Consider the following 24,708-nt stretch of genomic DNA (forward strand, 5'->3'; position numbering starts at 1 on the left):
AAGACAGAGTCCGTGGTGTTAGAGTTTCTAAGGGCTTTATTCCTCATAAAGGAATGGTCTGATCAGGATATCATGTTCTGACCACCACAGGGGTGTCAGAAGGGATAGAGCGCTCTCGTTTATTGACAATACATCGCTTATATACTTGATTTATACCATAAGAATCAATGTAAGAGGCGTAACAGCTGAGAGAAGACAAGATAACAGTATACATGTGGTACTAATACGTAATCAAGAGGCGTAAACTAGGCGTGAACCAGAGGTGTGTGCTAGAAACGTCACTGATATGAAGACGCAAGTGGGTGGCACCAAGAGGTGGTGCTAACAGAATTGTTGCAGTGTCAGCAGAAATCGGAAGCTTGGATGCGCGCGCAGCTGCATGACGTGTGATTGACGGGGTGCAGGGGACTTGACATTTACACTGACGGAAAGAGACAGAAGTCTGGCATGTCAGATCAACTTGTACTTCTATCATATCTGATATCTGATGTTTAGGAACTATACTATCTGGACGGAAAGGTCTCTAGGGCAGAAGCTATTCTATGCTAACTGTGGATGCGTGTATGAGCGCCTAAGTGTCTACATGTGAAGCGTGGGGCACGGGGCCTTCCCTGGAAGCATGGTAACAGAGGCTATGAATTACTTGCATTGAGACAGGTCGGCCCTTTGGCTCTGCAGCTGGGGAGGATGTTTACAGGATCTAGTAGGCAGGAATGCATTCTCGAGGAGCGGAACAGATAACTCGAAGGTTATAGTCAGTCTTGGCAGAAAGCAGGCTGAGCTGAGCGCGAGGGGCCGCGCTGAAAGTAAGTCAGAGTTCACGGGTACAGAGGTAGCCTGGGCAGAGGCTGCCAGAGTCAGGAGCCACAAAAGAGGCTCGATTGCAGAAATTCAGGGCCTACTCTGCTGGAGCAGGAAAACACGTAAAGTGTACTACAAAAAGACGGTGGCATAGCATACTTAGGAACGGACTACATAATCCATTCAGGGTGGATCTGAAAGAGGACATGTTAACGGTGGACGCAAATGTATTTGCGTCTTCATAGCTGGCACAGGAGGGAAGTTACATGCACTTTAAGCTGGTACATGGAGTCGGTGGGGTACGCGCTAGGGAACATAACATGACCTAAAATTTAATTTTCCTCATTCCCTCCTTGTTCCCTACGGACCCTTCATGATATATCGATCCTCATGAATCGATCAGTCTGTTCTTGCAACATCATTTGTTCTTCTTTCTTTCGGTTACGTTTTGAGAGAAAACTGGAGTGTTCAATACAAGAGGTGGCACACAGTCCACAAATCGCTGGCCCACACTGCAGGCACAGGCAGCAACTGAATACTAGGACTAGGCCAATGCCTAGGAAGGATAGGATCTTCCATCCCCAAGCTGTTAACGTGGTCCAGAACCAACCGGACCAAGTCCAGGTGCCTGGATTCTGATGTATCTGATTTGCAATTTTATGAAGACGGGTGATAGCTTGATATACAGATGGTGCGTTTTGTGGAATGAAAACACAGCAACTTGACCCGATGACCTTACAGGCTCCACCTCTATCTGCCAAGATGACGTCAATTACAAGACGATTCTGAAGGACAACAACCCGCATGGCGGACTGCTCTTCGGTTAAGTTACCTAAGGCGGAGGCAGTTTCATTTACTACTGCTTCAAGTGTTCTAGTTAATCTGCGTATTAATTTACTATTCTGGACAGGGCCTAAAAAGAAAAAGAATCCTTTATTAAAATCAGTGTACTGTTCCCATGCTGTTTCTGTATAGTCGACAAGTGGGACATCTCTTCTGGGTCTATTCTTTACTAGATTGGTATTTCTATGATAATCAGGAGGAGCTAGAAAAACAGGTGGCAGAAGGAATGCAATGTAACAGGTACCATCCCAATCTGGAGGTAGACGTGTGTATGCGGTATGACCACAAACAAAGTAAGAGTGACTGATAGCTTTAAAGGACGATTTTCCATGATCACTGAATTCGACCACAGTAGTGCATTTACTATGACCTAAGTGTACAGAACCTTTCTTCTTGATACATAACTCACCAGTGACTGGCAATACTGACATAATGGGTAGAACTGGTGCAGCTTTGGACTCGACAGTAAGAATCATAAGGCTAATTGTATAATTACCTAATCCATATACTTCATTTTCTAGATCAGTTCCTATTCTGGTGGGGAGTCCCTCCTTATCTGGGTAACAGACGTCTAGCAGGACCAAGTTCAGGTTTCCCCAAACCCAGCCCCCATCGAAAACAGCAATGTCAGGATCTAAGGAATTAATTATTTTAAACCATGCTCCGCAGGAGCCATTGTGAGTGAACGGATACGGAAAGAGAGGCAGAGCTCCCTTGTAATTCTGATAGGGAGGGAGTCGGCCACATATCCAGCAATTTGTAGCATTGTTAGTTTGATGAGAATGATGTAACATACTAATGAATGTGTTGTTGCGCAGCGCAAGTCTGTAGGAAAGCTCGTGAGGAGGTAACTCACTAAAAGTGTGTTCAGCAGATACATTATAGGCAGAATGTTCATGCTTGAAAATAGGGTAATAGATAGGCAATAGGATGCTAGTAATGATAATTAAAACACTGAGAATAAACATTATTATTAGTGTCACTATGCAGTGACTACGAAGTGATTTGCAGTATGTACGTTTCTTTGCCTCTCTCTCTCTCTCTCTATCTCGATCTAGGGGATACATGTCAGAAACTATTTAACCGATTCACCTAGGGGAGGACTTAAACAATTAAACTGTCTGACTTGCTAGATCGTAATTTCATGCGATATTGTTCTTGAGGAGTCTTTTCTCGTTCAGATTCTGTAAAGTCTTTCTGTTTAACACAGTCTTTGGTGGGGGTGGACGAGTCTTGCTCAGGTTTCAGTCCAGGAAATTTTTTTATATGACTCGTGTGAACCCACCCCTTTCTTCCTTCCAGTTTCACTGCGGTCCTTGTTGTTAGAAGTACGGTCTTCGGAGACTTCCAGCGGGGCTCCAGCGGACTTTTTCTGTCGAAGTTTCGGACGAGTACAGTATCACCAGGACGGACGTCGTGTGGCTTTACATCAGTGTTGTCAGGGAAGGCTGCGGCAACCTGTGAACGACATGATTGGAGTGCAGACATCAAGGAGGCAAGGTAATCTGTCAACATGTTAGAATCAACATCAGTAATCTTTTTTGGAATGGGCGTCCCCCACATATTCGGTGGTCTTCCAAAGACCACCTCGTACGGGGATAGTCCTGATCTCGAATGGGCGACCATTCTCATGTAGAATAGTGCCACTGGCAGGGCGACTATCCAGTCGACCCCTTTCTCCTGACATATTTTGGCAAGGCGGATCTTTAGTGTCTGGTTATGCCTTTCAACAAGGCCTGCGGCTTCTGGATGTCGGACACAATGGAACTTCCACTGGTATCCCAGTAATAAGGAAACTTCTTTCATTAAAGCAGATGAGAATGGCTGACCGTTATCTGAGTACACGACACGAGGCAAGCCGTATCGTGGGAAGAATTCACGAACCAGCTGCTTGGCAGTGGTCGGAGCAGTGTAATCTGAGACTGGGTATGCTTCGGTCCAGCGGGACAGAGCACAGACAATTACGAGAACATATTTAAATCCTCGACAACGGTCCATCTGGATATAATCCATCTGGAGGACTTCAAAAGGGTGATCGGGAGGATGAAATCCACCTTGCTCTACAGGGACGCTTTTACCTGGATTGAACTGACAACAGATCATGCAAGTACGCACTTTCTGTTTTGCTGCTGCTCGTAAGTGTTTATTGTTCCAGAGATTTTGCAAACTGTCTAACATTGCTTTCTCTCCTAGATGTGCAGGACTATGTGCTGTATTTATCATAACTTGAACCATAGAGTCAGGGAGAAACCATGTAGATTTTCCCTTCGTCATCCAACCTTGATCTGTCTGGATCCCTCCTAGTTCGATCCATTTCTTTATTTCTTCTGGAGTAGCATGTGTCTGAATGTCAATAACATCTAGTGTGGGATCCCTGACTGTCATACAGTTTGTCGGATCTGTTGTCTTTGTCGTATCAGTTATCTGAGTGTCGGTCAGTGCTGTATGTTTTGCTGTCTGGTCTGCCAGGTCGTTACCCTGGGAAACAGAATCTGTGACTTTAGTATGTGCTTTACACTTCATGACGGATATGGCTGAAGGCAGATGTATTGCTTCTAACAGTGCTTGAATGAGAGGACCGTGTTGTATCTTGGCACCATGAGAGGTCAAAAAACCTCGTTCTTGCCACAGCATGCCGAAGTCGTGTACGACTCCGAACGCATAACGGGAATCTGTGTATATGTTGACATTTCTGTTCTTGGCTAGAATACAGGCTCGGGTCAGAGCGATGAGCTCTGCTGCTTGAGCAGATAATGTATCAATACGATGTGTTTCTTTAACTTCAGTTTCAGTGGTCACTGCATACGCGGCCACTAACTCTCCTGTACTTGTTCTCATGCATGAACCATCTACATAAAGTGTCAGGTCTGGATTTGTCAATGGAACATCTGTTAAATCTCGTCGGGGCTTTGTTACTGCATTAATGATCTCTATGCAATCATGCGGAACTGGATCTGTCATAACTGTAGGTAACAGTGTTGCTGGGTTCAGGATACTGCAGCGTCTGATTTCTATGTGTGGCTGGAATAGTGTCAATTCGTAACCTGTCAGTCGTGCTATAGTCAAGTGTTGAGTCTGGGTTCTGTTTAACAGAACCTCTACAGAATGTGGGACTTGTACTGTTAACTGATGACCTAGAACAATTGAATCGCTTTGTCTGATTGCTAGCGCTGTTGCTGCTACTGACTTTAAGCACGCAGGGAGTGCCTGGGCTACTGAATCCAATGTACTTGAAAAATAAGCGCAAGGCTTATGTGAACCTGCTTGGTCTTGAGTGAGGACAGACAACGCTGTACCATCACGTTCTGTAACAAAAAGTGTAAACGGTTTGCTGTAACATGGTGTCGCTAAAACTGGTGCTTGGCATAAAGCTTTCTTTAATTCCTCAAAGGCTTGTGTGTGTTCCTGAGTCCAAGGGAGGACAGGCGAAGTTGCTGCCTCCTGCGTCGTTAACTGGATGAGTGGTTTAGCTAGAAATGCATATTGAGGAATCCATTGTCTGCAGTACGAGGTGAGGCCTATGAAAGCCCGCACTTCCTTTTGTGTCTGGGGTCGTGGCATATTTACAATTAACTGAATGCGATCGGGAGTGAGCTGTCTCCCCACTTTGGACAGCAAGTGACCCAAGTACACAACTTGCTGAACACAGAATTGTAGCTTCGAAGGAGACACCTTGTGTCCCTTGTCGGCCAGGAAATGCAAAACTGTTAACGATGCTTGTTCACATTCGGGCTCACTTCGTGCGGTGATCAGCAGATCATCGACGTATTGCAGTAAAGCGGTATTAACTGGCATTTGAATACAATCTAGTTGTCTTTTCAGTGCTTGACTATAGATGCTGGGGCTTTCTGTGAATCCTTGAGGTGCGCGGGAAAATTTGAAACTTCGTCCATTTAAACTGAATCCGAAGAGATATTGGCTCTCCGGATCAATAGGTACACTGAAGAAAGCGTTCTTGAGATCAATTACAGTAAAGAACGTTGCTTCTGAATCAATAGCAGTCAATAGGGAAGAGATATCGGGGACCACAGGGTACTGTGGTACAATGCATTTATTCAGCTCTCGAAGATCAATCACCAGCCGATATACTGGCGGTGCATTGCGGTCTGTACGTTTAAGAATTGGAATGATGGGTGAATTACAGATATTGGAGTCGGTCTCTACGACCACTCCCTGGGCTATAAGCTCTTCAATGATTTTCAGTAAAGCCATTACAGCATCGGGTGGTAACTTGTATTGTCTGATTCTGGGTAGGACAACTCCTGTCTTGAGTGTAACACGGTATGGAGTGATATGCATACAACCTACATCAGCTGGGCCTTTTGCCCATAAGTGATCTGGTACATTTTTCAATCTGACATCAAAATCACGTAAAACATAATGACCCTTGAAATCCCGTAGAAAGAGTCTGACTCCCTCCGGGGAACAGCATATTATAGCTCCTAGAGCCTTCAGTGTTTTAATTCCTAACAGATTTTCTGGACATGATTTCGTAAGTAACAAATCTGTAACTCGGGATAATGGACCTACAGCTAATGGTACTGGTTCCGATACTTCATTTACAATAGGCTGTCCTGAAAAACCAAGGGAAACATTCTGTGAGCCTGAGAGGGGTGCCCCTGGGACTTCATTGTGACTGATTGTAGTGCGACTTGCCCCTGTGTCAATTAAAAACTTTCTATCTTTTCCCAATACGTGACTGTGTACATAAGGACCTTCTTGATCTACAGGAATTTCAATAAGAGGCAAACCACCTTCCCTCTCTAGGCTGTTTCATGTATATCGGGGGTAATCTGGATATGCAGCTTGGGCATACTGGTACATCTGTTGTGAGACTTGCTGAGTCGCGGCAATGGGCTGTGGCTGTGGTACTGCTACTGTCTGTGCTGTGTGGGACTGAGCATGCGCAGGCTGCATATTTTGCATTTGTTGTTCGTTCTGCGAGGTCTGTTGATGGCCATGTTCATGTCTAGGCGGATGCGGTCTTTCTTTAGTTTTACCTGTCGCGATGTTGTGTTTCAGGACTGGGCATTCATGTACATAATGACCTGGCTGCTTGCAGTAATTACATGTCCCTTTAACGGGAGCTGCAGAATGATTAGTCTGGGCCCCACCTTTTCTTTGACCGTCGGCTGGGACCGTCTGAGCTACCAACATTTTCATTTTCGTGTCTTTCATACGTTTCTGTTCCTGATCTTGTTCTTCTCTAATTCTGTTCTGGTGATATTGTAACATTTGTAACATCTGGGACGGCGTATTTGCCTGCCAAGTACTTTCAACTTTGTACACTCTATTTTTGACTAATGGTAGGGAATTCTCTACTAACTTTGATACAAAAAGGTGTGGATATGACTCGCTACTAGGTTGTAGGCCACTATTTATGATGAAACATTTCTCGAATCTGGAATAGAAGTCACTAGTATCTTCATCTTGTTTCTGTTTACAGGACGAGATTGCGTCCCAATCTTCCTTTCTAGTTGTCAATAATCTTGGCAAAACCTGTACTATCAAACCTGGTAATGCTTTAGTCTTATCCCCAAGGCCTAACCCTGGGATTCGTTTGCTTTCTTCGTCTTCTATTTCTGCCCATGCTATCTTAGACTCTCCCACCTCCCAATCCTTTTCCTTTAATTTCTCGTAAATGCCCGTGGGCAACAGTACCTTTAACATTTTCATAATATCATCATACGTGTAATCCCCCATCAGTAACATGTCTTTGAGCTCTCTGTGAAAACCTGCAGGGTCTTTATCATGACACGGGACTAGTTTCTTCATTTCTAACAGTTCTAGCTTAGTCAGTGGTGTGTGTACATACACACGTCTCAGGACTTGATCCGTACCCATAACTGGGTGTACTTCTCGTAAGGGGTTCTGACTTTCAATGCCACTACCGCATTGCATGTGGTACGTTTTTCTTTCTGGAGGCGGGGCGGGAACATATTCAGAGCTTATAAAGGTGCTATATTTACGTCGTTGTTCTAGAATTATTTGTATTAATTTGGTACTGAAACCTCTCCATCTATCCATGAGTAGGGATTCTAACGTTTCGTGTAAGGGACCTGGATCGGAATGATGGTTTCTGAACTTGATGAGGAGGTGCTGAATCATGTATACACCCGCTATTTTCTGCTCTTCTGGGGAAAGGTTCAAGAATGTCTGCACTAACGTATCATCATTATATATGTCTGGGTTTTCGGCCCATAACACGGCTGACCGGGCTAGTTCCTGTTCATCCATAGAATTGAGTACATGGTACCCCATTCGGTCTCGAAGCCTTTTATCAGTTTCCTGGAACTGATGCTCAGAAGAATTCGGATTTGTTAAAGCAGAGAAAAGAACTCTCTTGCTTTCCGGACGGATACCTTTCCTAAGGTAATTTCCCTTACCTACATATGCTATAGTATCTGTAGACCTTCCTGGTGCTGTAAGTTCTTCTTCCTCCTCGGAGGAAGCTTTATCATTCTCTTCCCGGTGTGCAGTTAATACTGCCTTTCTAATTTTCTGGGACATACTGGCTATGCAAGTCCCCTTATCATGTTTTCCATCGGCTATATTTTGACCCCACTTGTTTAATGCGTCTAATTCACTTTGATCTGTCTCGGGCCTGTCTCGTTCTCTTATTACACAATTTATGAAAAATCGTAATATCTGTGCTTGAATGTCAACTTTCTGTTTATGCATGGCATCTTTGACACTGTCAGGGTCTTTCCCTGTCTGTATAAACTCATATAGTCTATCTAGACGCTCCTTCATTCCTACATAGCATAGCAAGCTATCGGTGGCAGATCTTAATCGTAGTGATGCCAATATCATTAGATCGTTTCTTCCGGGTACTGGATCATATCTGCAAACTGACATCTTTTCTTTGAATGCGTCAAGACGCGTCGAGTGGGGAGATAGGAAGTGGGGAGACTGGAAAGGATTCTGCGTGTCCCTTAAATGGAATCTGTGTGTTAATGGCGGTGTCTGCGGACCCGCAGTCGCACCTCCTGCGGCGGATGCTTGGGCATTATCTCTCCGCGGAGTCTGTATCTGAACTGGAATTTGTCGTTTAGTAGGATCAGGTAAGACTTGTTTCGGTAGGTCAGTCTTGAGTGCGGGAAGTGGCGGAGCTGGCGGAACAGGGGAGGTCTGTCGCGATACCGGCGGGACATGATCTGGGGGCGTAGTGCCACCCCCATCCCTGTCAGTAGGCAGGGCACGGACAGGCAGATTGGTGTAAGCTGGTACTACATCCTCTAAATATGAATTTAGGAATATATCTTTAGTAGTTTTATGCGTTACTTTAGTTGGGACTAATGGTGTCGGTAAGTTTTTCGGTATTTCTGATAGGGCTTCAGATGTGCCATCTGCTGCAAGATACATACCGTTTACAAGATTATTTCGGGCACGGTCTATTTGTTCTGTTTTTACTCGGATCCCTTCAGTAACTAATTCGTTTTCTTGGTCTTTCTCTGATTCTTTAAGTCTGTCTTCTCTACGGAGTGCTTTGTCAGCACGCTTACGTGATTCCTTACGCCAAAATTCTATGGCGTCCTTCTGAGATTGTCTAGCTTTCTTTTTCCATAATGCTTCTTCTACCCTCATGATGCACTCGGCATCCCATGTTCCGGTGACAGGCCATCTGTGTCTTTCGTCTAGGTGTTTGGTGTAATCGGCCCATAAATCTAGATATAATATGGCATCTATGCCATGCTTCTGGTACATAAAATTGCCTGGAGTGTCCCTAGGGGGAATAGGAATTTCTTCCTCCAGTATCCCTTTCCTAGTTCCTATCTGCTTTAACTTGTTGAAAAACGGCATTTTGCTTACTTATTACTGAATGCTTAATCCTTATACCTGAGTACTCTTGACAGCTAGGTTATACGAAGAACACAATAATACACATTTAAACAGTCACATTCATACCACAACATTAATCACATAAGAACATTGAAGACATAGATGACTACCCCCCTATACTGGATGTACTGCTCAACAGTACAGATACACTGGTGTAACAGTGCAGAAATTCGGAATACTAGATATACTGCTAAACAGTACAGATACACTGCCTAAAACAGTGCAGACCGGACTTGCGTACCCAAACCCGTCTAGATACGACCCAGCAATGGTACTCACCGGGAAGCACGGAAACAGAAGGCCTCGGAAAACTTCGACTGGACTCGACTCGGTACTTCGGAATACTTCGGAAAACTTCGGAAAACTTCGGAAACCTGGTGGGCCTCTTAACACCTCGGACCTTGCTTCTTTCGGCTAGGCTCTGGTCGGGATCCTCCGCACTCCTCACCGCCTCGTCTGGGCACTGATCGCAGTCTTCGTCACCTCCGTGGGTCAGAGGGAGATGCAGGAAATCCTGCCAGTACGCGTAGGTTCCTTCTAACTGATGGCAGGGGACATAGCTTGCAACGCACCAACCGGCGCGTGAGGTGGGGGAGGGGTCCCTATTCGGGCGCCAAAATGACGTAAATAATTAATTTACTCTCTTAATTTCTATGCAGGTAAGTACTTAATCAATAATAACTCAGATCGGATGAAAAAAGACAGAGTCCGTGGTGTTAGAGTTTCTAAGGGTTTTATTCCTCATAAAGGAATGGTCTGATCAGGATATCATGTTCTGACCACCACAGGGGTGTCAGAAGGGATAGAGCGCTCTCGTTTATTGACAATACATCGCTTATATACTTGATTTATACCATAAGAATCAATGTAAGAGGCGTAACAGCTGAGAGAAGACAAGATAACAGTATACATGTGGTACTAATACGTAATCAAGAGGCGTAAACTAGGCGTGAACCAGAGGTGTGTGCTAGAAACGTCACTGATATGAAGACGCAAGTGGGTGGCACCAAGAGGTGGTGCTAACAGAATTGTTGCAGTGTCAGCAGAAATCGGAAGCTTGGATGCGCGCGCAGCTGCATGACGTGTGATTGACGGGGTGCAGGGGACTTGACATTTACACTGACGGAAAGAGACAGAAGTCTGGCATGTCAGATCAACTTGTACTTCTATCATATCTGATATCTGATGTTTAGGAACTATACTATCTGGACGGAAAGGTCTCTAGGGCAGAAGCTATTCTATGCTAACTGTGGATGCGTGTATGAGCGCCTAAGTGTCTACATGTGAAGCGTGGGGCACGGGGCCTTCCCTGGAAGCATGGTAACAGAGGCTATGAATTACTTGCATTGAGACAGGTCGGCCCTTTGGCTCTGCAGCTGGGGAGGATGTTTACAGGATCTAGTAGGCAGGAATGCATTCTCGAGGAGCGGAACAGATAACTCGAAGGTTATAGTCAGTCTTGGCAGAAAGCAGGCTGAGCTGAGCGCGAGGGGCCGCGCTGAAAGTAAGTCAGAGTTCACGGGTACAGAGGTAGCCTGGGCAGAGGCTGCCAGAGTCAGGAGCCTCAAAAGAGGCTCGATTGCAGAAATTCAGGGCCTACTCTGCTGGAGCAGGAAAACACGTAAAGTGTACTACAAAAAGACGGTGGCATAGCATACTTAGGAACGGACTACATAATCCATTCAGGGTGGATCTGAAAGAGGACATGTTAACGGTGGACGCAAATGTATTTGCGTCTTCATAGCTGGCACAGGAGGGAAGTTACATGCACTTTAAGCTGGTACATGGAGTCGGTGGGGTACGCGCTAGGGAACATAACATGACCTAAAATTTAATTTTCCTCAAGGTTGTGTTGAATGAAATAAGTGTTTTCAATGGTGTGTGGTTGGTGATCTTGATTTTGAAGTATAATGGGCTGTTGTCATTTATGACCCTGGGTAATAAAAAAACTGTCCGTTGTGTGCCAATCTCTAATGGCTTATAGTGTACCTTTTTCATTTATACCAAGTTACTATTTTGTCAAACTGTTTTATTTCTTTGGGTATTGGTGTTAGTACATTTGATCTTTAAAATATTTTCTCTGTATAAAGCTTAGCTAGCAAGAATTGTGTATCATTGCAAAATGAAAGGTAATATTGGTGTTTTTGTGTATGAGGATGACTTCACATAAGTGCACATGGCATAGTTTCTTCTGCTATCACTGACATTTCATTTCAGTGCATCCAAGTCCTTCTCAATTATATTCTCAAATATTTGGTACCTGGCACCTCTTTGATGCAGCTCCATAAGTACATTTTAGATTAGTATGAAAGAGGGGTGCAGAAAGTAGCTGGTCTTCAATTCTACATGGATTGGAAATGCTCTCTCACACGAGCAAAGGCATCACTAATTTCATGTAATTGTTTTCTATCTGATTGCTTAGGTTTAAACTTGCTTCATGGTTGGTTTCCCAGACATATTAAATTGGCTTATTCTTCGGTACCTTCCTTAAATATTGTTCTGTCAAAATACAGTGAATACATGCATTTGCCCCAGGACATTCTAAAAATCTTAGTCATTTTCAACACAAAAAGCTCACAAACTCACTTCATTTCTTACAGCATTGTGCTACCAATACTAGGATTGAAAGGTATCAATTGGGCCCCTTTGGAGGCAGTGGTTAAATTTAGAACTATTAAAACTGTCCTACAGAAAGAGAAGACTGTGTTGCCTCCAAAAACTGTGCCCCGTTACACACCAGACTATAATGTTTTCTCAAGCACTGCTCATCTGACTCTGCAATAATATTTTAGGCTAACGCATAATCATTGACACTGAGAGAGAAGGAACTAAAACTTTGGACTATCCTGGATACTTCACTGAGGCAGAACACAACTCCATGGTGTTCAAGGAACTCTTCAAAGTAAACTGTTTAGATAATTATTGACTGAAAGGAATAAGCCTGTGCAGTGTCAGGTGAGATTCTTCTTGCATCTGATTGGACCTTAACTGTCTAGATCATCTGTCTTTACTACTATTCCTATTCAATATAACCATTAGAAGACATTAGGGGACAGATGTACGACCCTATTTTGCATGCGCAAATGGGTTTGCGACCCGTTTGCGCATGCAAAATGTGAAAGTGCTATGTGCAATTCCTAAATAGCGAGTCACAGTTTATTTGCGTCTTGTTATTTAGGAACTGCAAGTCGCTATTAGGAAGGTGCGTTACCTTCCTAATAGCGACCACAACTCAATGTATGAATGTTTTGTGACCGCGGATGCAAAACACTTGCAAAATACCACCCTCTTCAAGAGGGTGTTAAAGCAGTTGCAAATTAGAAGGGGTCCCCATGGGACCCCTTACACTTTGAGACTGTCTCTAAAAATATTTTTTAAGGGCAGGCAGTGGTCCCAGGGACCACTATCTACCCTTAAAAAATAAAACGAAAACGTTTCATTTTTATTCCTTTAAGGAAAATGGGCGGCATTTAAAAAAAATATATACACTTTATTGAAAGGCAATCCCAGACATGGAGGTCTGCTGAGCCCAGCAGGCTGATGGAGCGGTAATTTCTTCTGGTAATTTCTCAATGCAAAACCCTCATGCTACCTCTAATTTACCGCTCAAAAGGTGTTGGGCCCTTCACACCATGTATTACCTTCAGGAGACTTTAATAATCATGAACAGTCAAAAATACAATTATTATTTTAAGCCAATAAAGAGAGTTGTTGAGTATTTAAAGGGTTTTATTTTCTAGTCAAAAGTTAATTTTTCTCTGACCCTTTATTCATTAGTAAAATATCAATCAGGTTACAGAATTTGGAAAACAGAAAAAATAGCATTAATACAGAACATTTTACAGTCTGCATATAACCATTACATATAGGATAGAAAATGTGGCGCAAAATGTCATTCAAAATTCTTAAGGAGTTTCTAAGAAAAATAGTCTTGCAAGGCTAATCAAAAATCAAATAGTTTGCAAAAATCTCCCATAAAGAGAAATAAGTGCATAAGACAAATAAATCATTTCAGACCTAATTAATTAGTAAAGCATAACTGAAAGTTTAGCATCTAATTCTATTTAATCAGCTGTTCTTCTGCATCTGTCTGTGTCTAAAGAGCAAGCAGGGAGTGAGATAGCCCCTCCTTCACCAGTCCTCAAAGGAATGCGCCTGCAGTGCCAAGATGTGACGTGGAAGCAAGAAACCTCCCCCTGAATCTCCTCGGACGCACCTCCCCTTCAGCAATCTCCCGGGACGTTCTCGTACCTAACCCATAGGTTGTCTGGCCTAATCTGTTCCTTCTCTTCAAGAGCTCACACACCCCCCTAATGAGCCTAGAAGCCAGCTGAGCTGAGAAAGCCAGCCCCTGTCAGTTTTTATACACAACATTTTGGCAGACTACACAAAATGTTGCATTTCAGGAAAACCTGTATGTTGATTGGTCAGTTATGATGGCATGAGTTCTCATCACCCTGACACATTCAAAAAAACAGTTTTAACAAAAGAAGCATACATGAATAATACATTTATAAACATTTGCAACATTTACTAGGGAAAATGTTTCATTTTAATTCTTCCTTCCTTTTCTCAGCGCAGTAGGACGGATACTTTAGTTAGCTGGTACATTGGCACAATCAGAAGAATGTACAGTTCAAGCTGTCCTTCACTTCTTGGCATGAGGAAAGCTGCCACAGTCTGCGCATGCTCCCTTCTCATTCAAAGCAAGCCATAGCTTTTGATGGTTTCACAGGCAGCCATTTAATGGTAGGCCCCAAAAATAAAATAAACAAAAAGATAATGTTAATTTCATGTAAATCAGCACATTATGTTTCCAAACTCCATACTAATACTCATTATAAATGTTTTCCTAGCCAAGCTACTAGTGTAAAGCAGCTTTTCTATTATTTATGACAACATGTAAAATAAATTTGCAATGTGCAACAAAGTAAAAGAGGTGTTATTAACTGAAAATATTTATCAAAATATGCAACAAGTCAAAGTCTTTTAAGACAGAAATAGTGAATGTAGATTGCATGGGATGAGCTGGGAAGAGAGAAACATATTCTATTAATCTTCAAAGCTAAAAAGGCCACTTTTCTCTACATTGCAAAAACACATGTTAATTCAGCAAAAGCATTTCAGAAAGACTAGGTGTCACTTTTATATTTTTCATGTGCCTTTGGTTTTAACTTGCATCAAAATGTGCGTGGCAATTTAAATGGAGTCTGTCTGAAGCACAAAAATAAAACAATGCCTGACTGCAGAGGAAATCTGCTCCATCAATCCACCCTTCTGATAATTCAAATCATAATAAAATGATTTATAATTAATCACACATTTCATTTTCAAAAGTGACTTTTTATTTTTTTTTATTTTTTTTATTGCAAAAGCTGAGCATATAACAATTTTAAATCTATTTCTAAGGCAAACACAAGTCTATCTGTAATCAGATCATATATAGCCAAGCTCAAATGTTTTAGTGCAGAGTTCTGTAAGTAGCTTCTTGGAACAGTTAGTCTTCTTTTAAAATAAATAACTAAAATAATAAAAAAAGAATTCAACAGGACAGTTTCAGCATTTCTTTTCTCTTTGTCATCAGCTTGCCATCAGAATGGCTCATTGGCATTCTGTACCTTTTTCAATGCAAATTAGACTACTTAGGTGCTGAGAAACTCGGACAGAGCACCATCAATCCTTGGCACTTTTTCAATCAATGCCTTTCACTCTTATTTTCACTTTGATCAGATTCAGATGATTCACCACACCATCTCTCAAATCAAAGCCGTTGCACCATCCATTATGCAGATCTTGTGTAGCAGCTGCAATCTGGTGAGAAACTGCACACTGTACATCAACCTGATCTACACAGCAATGGCTAGTGTTCTCCTCAGTGTTTTCCACAAGTGCATTTGAATATGCATTTTCAAGCCACTTTGGTGTTGGTGAGACACCGTCTTTTGCAAAAGGTAACTCAGTGCTGCCATTGTGTAGCTTTATTATGCTTGACACTTCAGGCAGATAGCTGCAATCCATTCCTTGTCCAATCTGTTGTTCTGCACTCATTATCTTTGAGACCTCATTATAATCTGATTTTAGAGAAACTGGCAATCTGTACCTGGGCATCAGTCTTTGCAATAACACTTTTGCCACTATGCAGTTGTCACTTTTCTCAAAAACAGTTCTGATACAACCCTGTTGTGCTGCTTCAAAAACATTTTCTTGAGCCTCTTTTAATTCACCTGTGAAGATTCCATAGAATGTACATGCTAACAAAACACAAATGTGTGCAACTGAATACGCATTTCTCTCTCCCATGACAACAGTGACTCTCATTTGAGCAGATATACTGCATGTTATGGTAAGGGCAATCAATTTCGAATTTTGGACTGGGGCAACTACTGAAAGCCATGAAGCTTTGACAACATAATGTACAAGGAGCACAGCATGTGCTGCTTTTAATGTGTCACCTTTCAAACATGGGCCATCTACAAAATGGACATTGTTGGGCTGACTCAGACATTCATCATTAAAGTCTGAATTTGGCTTTATGCATATTTTCATGATATTTAGACACTCATATTCATTTTCATCACAAACCAAATCATTTGCTGACATTTCTGTGAAGTTAGGGTCAAAGGTCATTGGGCAATACATCACAGACCTTTGAACACAGTCATCTTTTTGAATAGGCAATGAGAGAGTGCAGCCCTCCCTCTCACTGCAAATTGGTATATTTTCTTTTAAATAAACTTTCATTCCTAGTGCTGGGGCGCAACATTCTTTCTCTTTCAACTCTAGGAATGCTTTTGTGCAATTGTTGTCCAATGGAAGCGGATCAGACACATCCTCATGTGTCAGCCTCAGTAAAGGCTTAGCCACTAGGGAAAGGTTTAGTAACCACTCTCTACAGCAGCTAACCATTCCCAAAAATGTCCTGACTTCTTTCTGAATTTGAGGTGGATTCATCTTGGAAATTATTTCCACCCTCTCTGGTGACACCTTTCTACCTCCCTTTCCAATTTTGTGTCCCAGATATTCATCTGCTTTTTGACAGTACTCCTGACTATTCTCATGCAATGGCACTGTTACATGGACTTTGCAAAAATCTATAAAAGTAAGCCATTCTTCAGCACATGGAATGTGAAAAAATATATTGGCTGGATTCCGTACCACAGAACAACATGAAAAATATATGCTTTTAATCTCCTGCACTATTCTGTTCTTTTCATTTATTTTCTGTGAGCCTGTGATCAGAAAGTTACACAAACTCCCAATCGATTCCATCAAAAATCCTTTTATTGGTAAAATGTCTGCAACTGATGGTGTTCCTGAATACATGTCATTTGGTTCTAATTTTAATAAGACATGTTCTGCACATGTTATTAATCTGACATCCTTCTCTGTGAACTCTCTTATTTCTGTGTTTATTTTTTCCAAAGCAGAAGGTAATTTTTCAACTGTCTTTTCTGAAGATAATGCTACAGCTGTTTCTTGATGGGCCATTTTAAAATATACATCCTCATCAGGAATCTGAAAAATAACACTATCTGGTGTACAGTATTCTGTGCTGTTTAATTTGCTAAATAATTGTTTTCCTGCTAGGCCAGAGCCACAGACAACAGTTTTGCAGTTTCCCTCAAATGGGCCTAATTTTGGTGCAAATTTTTCTAAAACTGGGTTTGTAATTTCTTTGTTTAAACCTCCTGCATTTAAATCTGGACTTTCCACTACCTTCACAATGGACTTGGTAAATTCAGAATTGTGAGTGTTAAAACTCTCATTTTCAAACACAGCAACCTGTTGGACTGGGTTCTGATTTTGCCTCTGGAAATAATTCACATTTGCTCTGGACAATTTATTTAAATTAATTTGAGCTTTTTCCATATTTTGCGGTATCTTTGCTTGAAACATTCCTGCCATAGGTACCTGTCTCTGAACTGACATTTGCATTTGCTTAGCTTGCATATTTTGCATCTGCATTTCTCCATGTTTTTGTGCATCATGTTTAAATTTATTTTTCTTCTTCCAATGCTCAAATCTGCTAGAAAGATGGCAAAAGGACACATTTTCCAGCAGTACAACATCCATACCTGTATTTTCACAAACCAAACCAACTTTACTTCCATCCTGTGTTCTTTTAATCTGTACCCAATCAACATCCTTTACTGGCACTCCACCCTTCAGGAAAATAAGCACTGCTATATTTTCCTCCATAACAACAGAAAATGATGGTGCATTCATGCAAACCCTTTTCATTGTCTCCTCACCTTGCCCTTGAACAACGTTAGATTCAAACCACAATTTAGTCTGCATGGCAATGTAAAAGAACATTTCCAAATTAATACAAAACTCTTTTAAAATGTCATCAAATCCATCAACTTGTGGGTTCCACAGCATATGTCTGTCTCTCAATTGAGGTAATGTGTTCAGAAATGCTGCAAGTTCACTTTTATTCTGTGGCATAGGAACATGCACTTCTCCCACCTTTTCTCTCAATGAGTAAGCAAAAGCTTCTCCCTCATTCTGCTTATTATTTTTCTCAACTAAATCTGGTGGCTTCTTTTCCTTATCCAGTTTCCTAGCTAGGTCTGGTGGTTTCTTTTTCTTCTCATGTTTTCTTGCCCATTTGTCTCCTAATTTCTCAAACCCATTGCATTTAAAAATATATTTTATTTCTGCAATGTGCAATTGCATTCCTGAAGAACACATTTTCTCATTTGTTTCATCATCCATGTGTACCCTGACACTTTTCTGAAATGGGAAACTTCCTGAAACATCAAATTCATAATTTTGAGCCAAATCTGTCAGGCCATTATGGGTAGTTAATGCACATGCAACTGTTTCCTTACTCAGGGAAATTAATTATTTTTCCTGACACTGGTTCACATTTTCATTATTTAAACAGCATGGACTGTTACTTTCTCCATGTTCAAGTGCTGAGTTTAAAACACTAAGCTGTTTCTCTTTTTCAGGGCCTGTGTTAATATGTTCTCCCATGTTTTCTATCTTTTTAATCACTGCTGCTTCCTCTAAGCAGGTTTGAAAAATCCAATTTTCAAATATATTTATTTTATCCTGAGCTGTAGATGTTGTAAAGGCCATTTTTCCCTCATCTTTTAGTGCTTGGGGTAATTTCTGTTCAATAATCTGTGTATTCTGAGTTTCTGAAATAAACTCTGCCATAATCACTCCGTCTGCAGCTCTTTTAACCTTTTCAGTAGGGACCATATTAATTGGGACAGTCATAATTTTTCTATGCATTATCTGTGCGTCTGCAGTTAGCACTTCTTTGACTGAATCAGGCACATTTGAAGCAGTAACACCTGTAGGTATCACTATCAGTGCTGAATCAACAGGTAATGGGTCGATATAAAATGTCTGCACAGTTTTCTCAACCTTTGCTTTTCTCTGTTCAACAGAAGCAGTAGCCACTGTAGTGCTTACTAGTACACTATTTTCAGTATTTTCAGTATTTTTAATGGGAACCACATAAAGTGGTGGACACTCAGTTAACAATGCATCCATTATTTCATCACCTGAATCATTATTTATTTGAAGCTCTTTATCATCATTAATTCTCTTCTCCTGTATTTGGTGCTATACCTTTTTATCCTCACTTGCTTTCTCTCTTGCTGTCTTTTCCCACAAGCTTAAGGCCTCAAATTGTGCAGCTTTAGATGGTGTCTTTATTTCACATAAGACTTCCCTTAATTTGTCAATAATTTGCAATTCAAAAGTACCATTTTTTGGAAACCTCAAAACACCCTCTTTTTCAGTAATCTTGCACCATTGGTGAACCCACATACATGTGTTTTGTCCCAAACTGGTAGACATAAAATGCACAGGTGTTCCTTCAGGAGCATCACCAATAAAAAACAAAATTTTCACTTTACCTCCTAACAGCTTCTTTAAGCCTTCAAACAATTTCATTTTTGCAATAGTTCAATGCAATTTCTTTTTTACAAAGCTGTCAGTCTCAATTTCAGTCAGTATTACTCCTACTACTGACCCTCTACAAAACCTTATTGCAATATTTTCTTAATCAATAACTCTGTTAGTAACAACATAAATACATTCGCTACTCTGTCTGTTGTGCTAAATAAAGGATAGATTTATATTCACTGCGAGTAACACATTCCGCTTACCCTTCACAAAGTAAGACCTTCCGTTTACTCTTCAAACACTACAGGTAAATCCCTTCTGCTTACGTTTCACACAAGCTCAGAGGAACCTGCTACTCCTTTGGCCTTATCCTTCAGGATATATCTTAGGCCAAAGTTTCACCAGCGAACCCTTTTGCTATCAATCAAGCTCAGAAGAACCTGCTACTCCTTTAGTGTGACCCTTTCTAGGTGATATCAGACCAAAGTTTCACCAGCGAACTCTTTGCTACAATCACTCACACAGAAAATAGTCCCTAATTTAACACTGCCAGCCCTACCTAGCTTCTCAGTGCTATTCCAACAGACAAGTAACCTCAGTGCAGTGTGGCTTCCATTTACCACCCGCTATTCCTTCCCGGGATTCCACAGGTGTGCATACCTGCGTGTTCCAGACAACATAGAACAAGACCCTTACTTACATTAAGAGTTAAAACATGTAATCAATAACCAAAAATTATGTCCTATGAATTTACCAATATAATCAATAACACCATCAATTCAAAATGAGCAAAATGTCACCAACAGTAAAAATCCTTACTATTTTCAACACTTCAAAAAAAACATACATGCTAGCATATTAACAACATTTCACAACCCTATTAATACTCACACCACTTCTTGCATCACCTTCCAGTACTGCTTTGCCAGCCTTCAGGTTCTGAGCATTGGAGTCAGGAATCAGGACTTGGACATTTATCTAACTTGGGTAATTATTTTATTTCCCTTCTAAGGTCAATGATCCATTAGTTGAGTAGTTGATGGTGAAATCAATAACCATTAATCACCAAACCAATCAATAATGACCATCCTCTGATTACCAAAAACTGATGGAGCGGTAATTTCTTCTGGTAATTTCTCAATGCAAAACCCTCATGCTACCTCTAATTTACCGCTCAAAAGGTGTTGGGCCCTTCACACCATGTATTACCTTCAGGAGACTTTAATAATCATGAACAGTCAAAAATGCAATTATTATTTTAAGCCAATAAAGAGAGTTGTTGAGTATTTAAAGGGTTTTATTTTCTAGTCAAAAGTTAATTTTTCTCTGACCCTTTATTCATTAGTAAAATATCAATCAGGTTACAGAATTTGGAAAACAGAAAAAATAGCATTAATACAGAACATTTTACAGTCTGCATATAACCATTAAATATAGGATAGAAAATGTGGCGCAAAATGTCATTCAAAATTCTTAAGGAGTTTCTAAGAAAAATAGTCTTGCAAGGCTAATCAAAAATCAAATAGTTTGCAAAAATCTCCCATAAAGAGAAATAAGTGCATAAGACAAATAAATCATTTCAGACCTAATTAATTAGTAAAGCATAACTGAAAGTTTAGCATCTAATTCTATTTAATCAGCTGTTCTTCTGCATATGTCTGTGTCTAAAGAGCAAGCAGGGAGTGAGATAGCCCCTCCTTCACCAGTCCTCAAAGGAATGCGCCTGCAGTGCCAAGATATGACGTGGAAGCAAGAAACCTCCCCCTGAATCTCCTCGGACGCACCTCCCCTTCAGCAATCTCCCGGGACGTTCTCGTACCTAACCCATAGGCTGTCTGGCCTAATCTGTTCCTTCTCTTCAAGAGCTCACACACACCCCTAATGAGCCTAGAAGCCAGCTGAGCTGAGAAAGCCAGCCCCTGTCAGTTTTTATACACAAAATTTTGGCAGACTACACAAAATGTTGCATTTCAGCAAAACCTGTATGTTGATTGGTCAGTTATGATGGCATGAGTTCTCATCACCCTGACGCATTCAAAAAAACAGTTTTAACAAAAGAAGCATACATGAATTATACATTTATAAACATTTGCAACATTTACTAGGGAAAATGTTTCATTTTAATTCTTCCTTCCTTTTCTCAGCGCAGTAGGACGGATACTTTAGTTAGCTGGTACATTGGCACAATCAGAAGAATGTACAGTTCAAGCTGTCCTTCACTTCTTGGCATGAGGAAAGCTGCCACAGTCTGCGCATGCTCCCTTCTCATTCAAAGCAAGCCATAGCTTTTGATGGTTTCACAGGCAGCCATTTAATGGTAGGCCCCAAAAATAAAATAAACAAAAAGATAATGTTAATTTCATGTAAATCAGCACATTATGTTTCCAAACTCCATACTAATACTCATTATAAATGTTTTCCTAGCCAAGCTACTAGTGTAAAGCAGCTTTTCTATTATTTATGACAACATATAAAATAAATTTGCAATGTGCAACAAAGTAAAAGAGGTGTTATTAACTGAAAATATTTATCAAAATATGCAACAAGTCAAAGTCTTTTAAGACAGAAATAGTGAATGTAGATTGCATGGGATGAGCTGGGAAGAGAGAAACATATTCTATTAATCTTCAAAGCTAAAAAGGCCACTTTTCTCTACATTGCAAAAACACATGTTAATTCAGCAAAAGCATTTCAGAAAGACTAGGTGTCACTTTTATATTTTTCATGTGCCTTTGGTTTTAACTTGCACCAAAATGTGCGTGGCAATTTAAATGGAGTCTGTCTGAAGCACAAAAATAAAACAATGCCTGACTGCAGAGGAAATCTGCTCCACTATCTACCCTTAAAAAATAAAACGAAAACGTTTCATTTTTATTCCTTTAAGGAAAATGGGCGGCATTTAAAAAAAATATATACACTTTATTGAAAGGCAATCCCAGACATGGAGGTCTGCTGAGCCCAGCAGGCCACCAATCCTGGGAGGGCCAGCCATTCCCAATGGGGTCGGAAATTGCGACAGGCTCATTAATATTCATGAGCGTTGCAATTTGCGACCCCATTGGGAATCGCAAACAGTGTTAAACAAATTGTTGTAGATGGCAAATAGCGCCTCACAAATTGTGAGCCGCAAATCCAACGCTATTTGCAAGGCACTATTTGTCAGGTCGTACATCTGGCTCTCAGTGTGTTAAAAAAGGAGGGGGACTTGTTCCATGGGTGGAATATACTTTCATTTGCCAACTGTTACAGGGACTTTAATGACAACCTATTGGTCCATTTGGTAACGCAGACTGAATGCAGACAAGCAGGCACTAGGGATCTACTCCTGATTAAGCAATGTGTTGGCCAGGGTGGGGGATCTAAAGGGACCATTTATTTTCTCTATTCTCTTCTTAATGCCTCAACCGCCACTTTTAGCCCAAGATATAGGACCTTCTGGGAAAGGGGTTTGGGCTACTCAATCTCTAAGAAACAATCGCTCACACAATTTAAAGACATGCCTATGCACAACAGGTCGTTAGATCCATGAGATGCCCACTATAAACTTCTCTATGACTGGTATCTCCATCTAGCAAAGCTCCACAAGTTCTACCCGGCTACCTCGGATCGCTGTTGGAGGGAGTGTGGACTCTTAAGGGACTCCAGGCATATTTGGAGGGACTGCCCTTCAATCAGACCATATTGGAATGAGATCCTGCCCCAGATGAAGGATATCCTGGGTTACCCCTTGCCTCAGTCACCTGACTTTGTCCTGCTGGGACTTCGGGACTACTCACAAAACATGGACAGATCCATAATGTGATTTTATTTGGAGGCAGCCAAGATAGCATTAGCAGTGGCATGGGAAAAACCATTGACCCCTTCCATGCCACAATGGCATGTTCGTTTGTGGCAAGGCTAAACATGGAGCGATTGACGGATAAGCTCACAGACGATCGAAAGGGATTTGATTACATTTGGGACTCATTCATGGGATATTAGTCAAGGGGTCTGGCGACAGCTTTCCTGTCACCCACGCACTTGTGCCCTTCATTTATTCTAGATCTAATCCTTTAAGGCAATTTGTTTGCACTCTTACTCTGTGCGGAGTCAACCCTAGCCGATGCAGCATGAACCCCAACCTACAACTTTTAGCTGCATACTCTCACTTGATGTGTTGATGCTCTGCGTGTGCATATTCTACTTAATTGTTGGTAATCTTTATAATACGGCTTGATTCCAGCGAACACATCTGGGTATAGCTCGAGGGGCAATCTCTATGGAATTATATGAGAACCGTGTTGTGGGGCAATGTTCAATACAATGGCATGATTGTGTTATATGGCTCACCTCGCTTTACGTTTCTTTGCTATATGTATGCCGATAAAATCAAATAAATACAATTTGAGCAGCAAAAAACCACTTAATGAATAAATAGATCAATACATTTTCTCTGCAGTGAACAGTCCATGGTAGTTGACCCTCAAAACAGTCTTATTATATGCTTGAGTATACTCCACGGAAGAAGAAGAATATTTTTATTAGCAGAACTTACATTTCTGTCTTTTAAATTAGTCTGTCTTGTTTTTTTTAAATATTTAGGAACCTTGCCATGCACTGTGTTATGCACCAGAGTAAAGTTTTAAAATGAATTATTGAAGCTACCTGAAGCAAGAATGACCTAGGTAAGGTAGGAGCTATATATTCTTACCTGGGTACATTGATGACCGCCACATCAGTGGAATTCTGCAGTTATCCTAATTTTCTTACAGACATACAAGTGAGAAAAGCATTCCCACAACCCGTGTTCATGCCAATAATATATCTGTCTTCCTTTTCTAATACAAAGCAACATGACTGTAATAATGTAAGCCGGAAGTTGAAAGAAGACATACGGTTATCTATCAACTTGATTATTCATGGAGAAGCGTGAATCTTGAATAACTTCCAAACTTCTAACTTTTTGTTAGGTTCATTCTCTGACTAGCTCCGGTTTAAGAAAGTACATGCACATCGATCATTTTTTAGCCAGTGTTTAGACCCTTAGCAAGAATCGTAGTTTGAATTTCATTCAATCTAAGCCACTTCTGATTCATCATAGATAGTATTTTGGCACTGCCTGCTCTTCCCATCTGTGTGTCTCCTAACTAGGGTCCTGCAAGAGATGAAATAGCACTTAGATACTAGCTGCATATCTCCAGAATGATTGTGGTGTCTCTGCTGCTTTGGGCAAATACAACGCAGTTCACGAAATCGCAGGCTATTACATCGTTTTTTCCACTGAGTTTATGAAGTTTCTGGGGCGTGTTGTATTGTAATCCTGGACTTTTAAGTTTGTCTAGCGTAATTACAAATGGCAACATGCGCTCAGCAATC

At 41.2% G+C, this 24,708-nt stretch overlaps 1 protein-coding gene across 1 annotated transcript in view; it reads left to right on the plus strand.

The window, feature by feature from the left end:
- The window catches only part of LOC147689045 (serum paraoxonase/arylesterase 2-like), an 856,840-nt gene that overhangs the window by 789,416 nt on the left and 42,716 nt on the right, over positions 1 to 24,708 (plus strand). The window lies entirely within an intron of this gene.

This window comes from Lissotriton vulgaris, chromosome 10, assembly GCF_964263255.1.
Source record: "Lissotriton vulgaris chromosome 10, aLisVul1.2, whole genome shotgun sequence".
Taxonomy (NCBI): Eukaryota; Metazoa; Chordata; class Amphibia; order Caudata; family Salamandridae; genus Lissotriton; species Lissotriton vulgaris.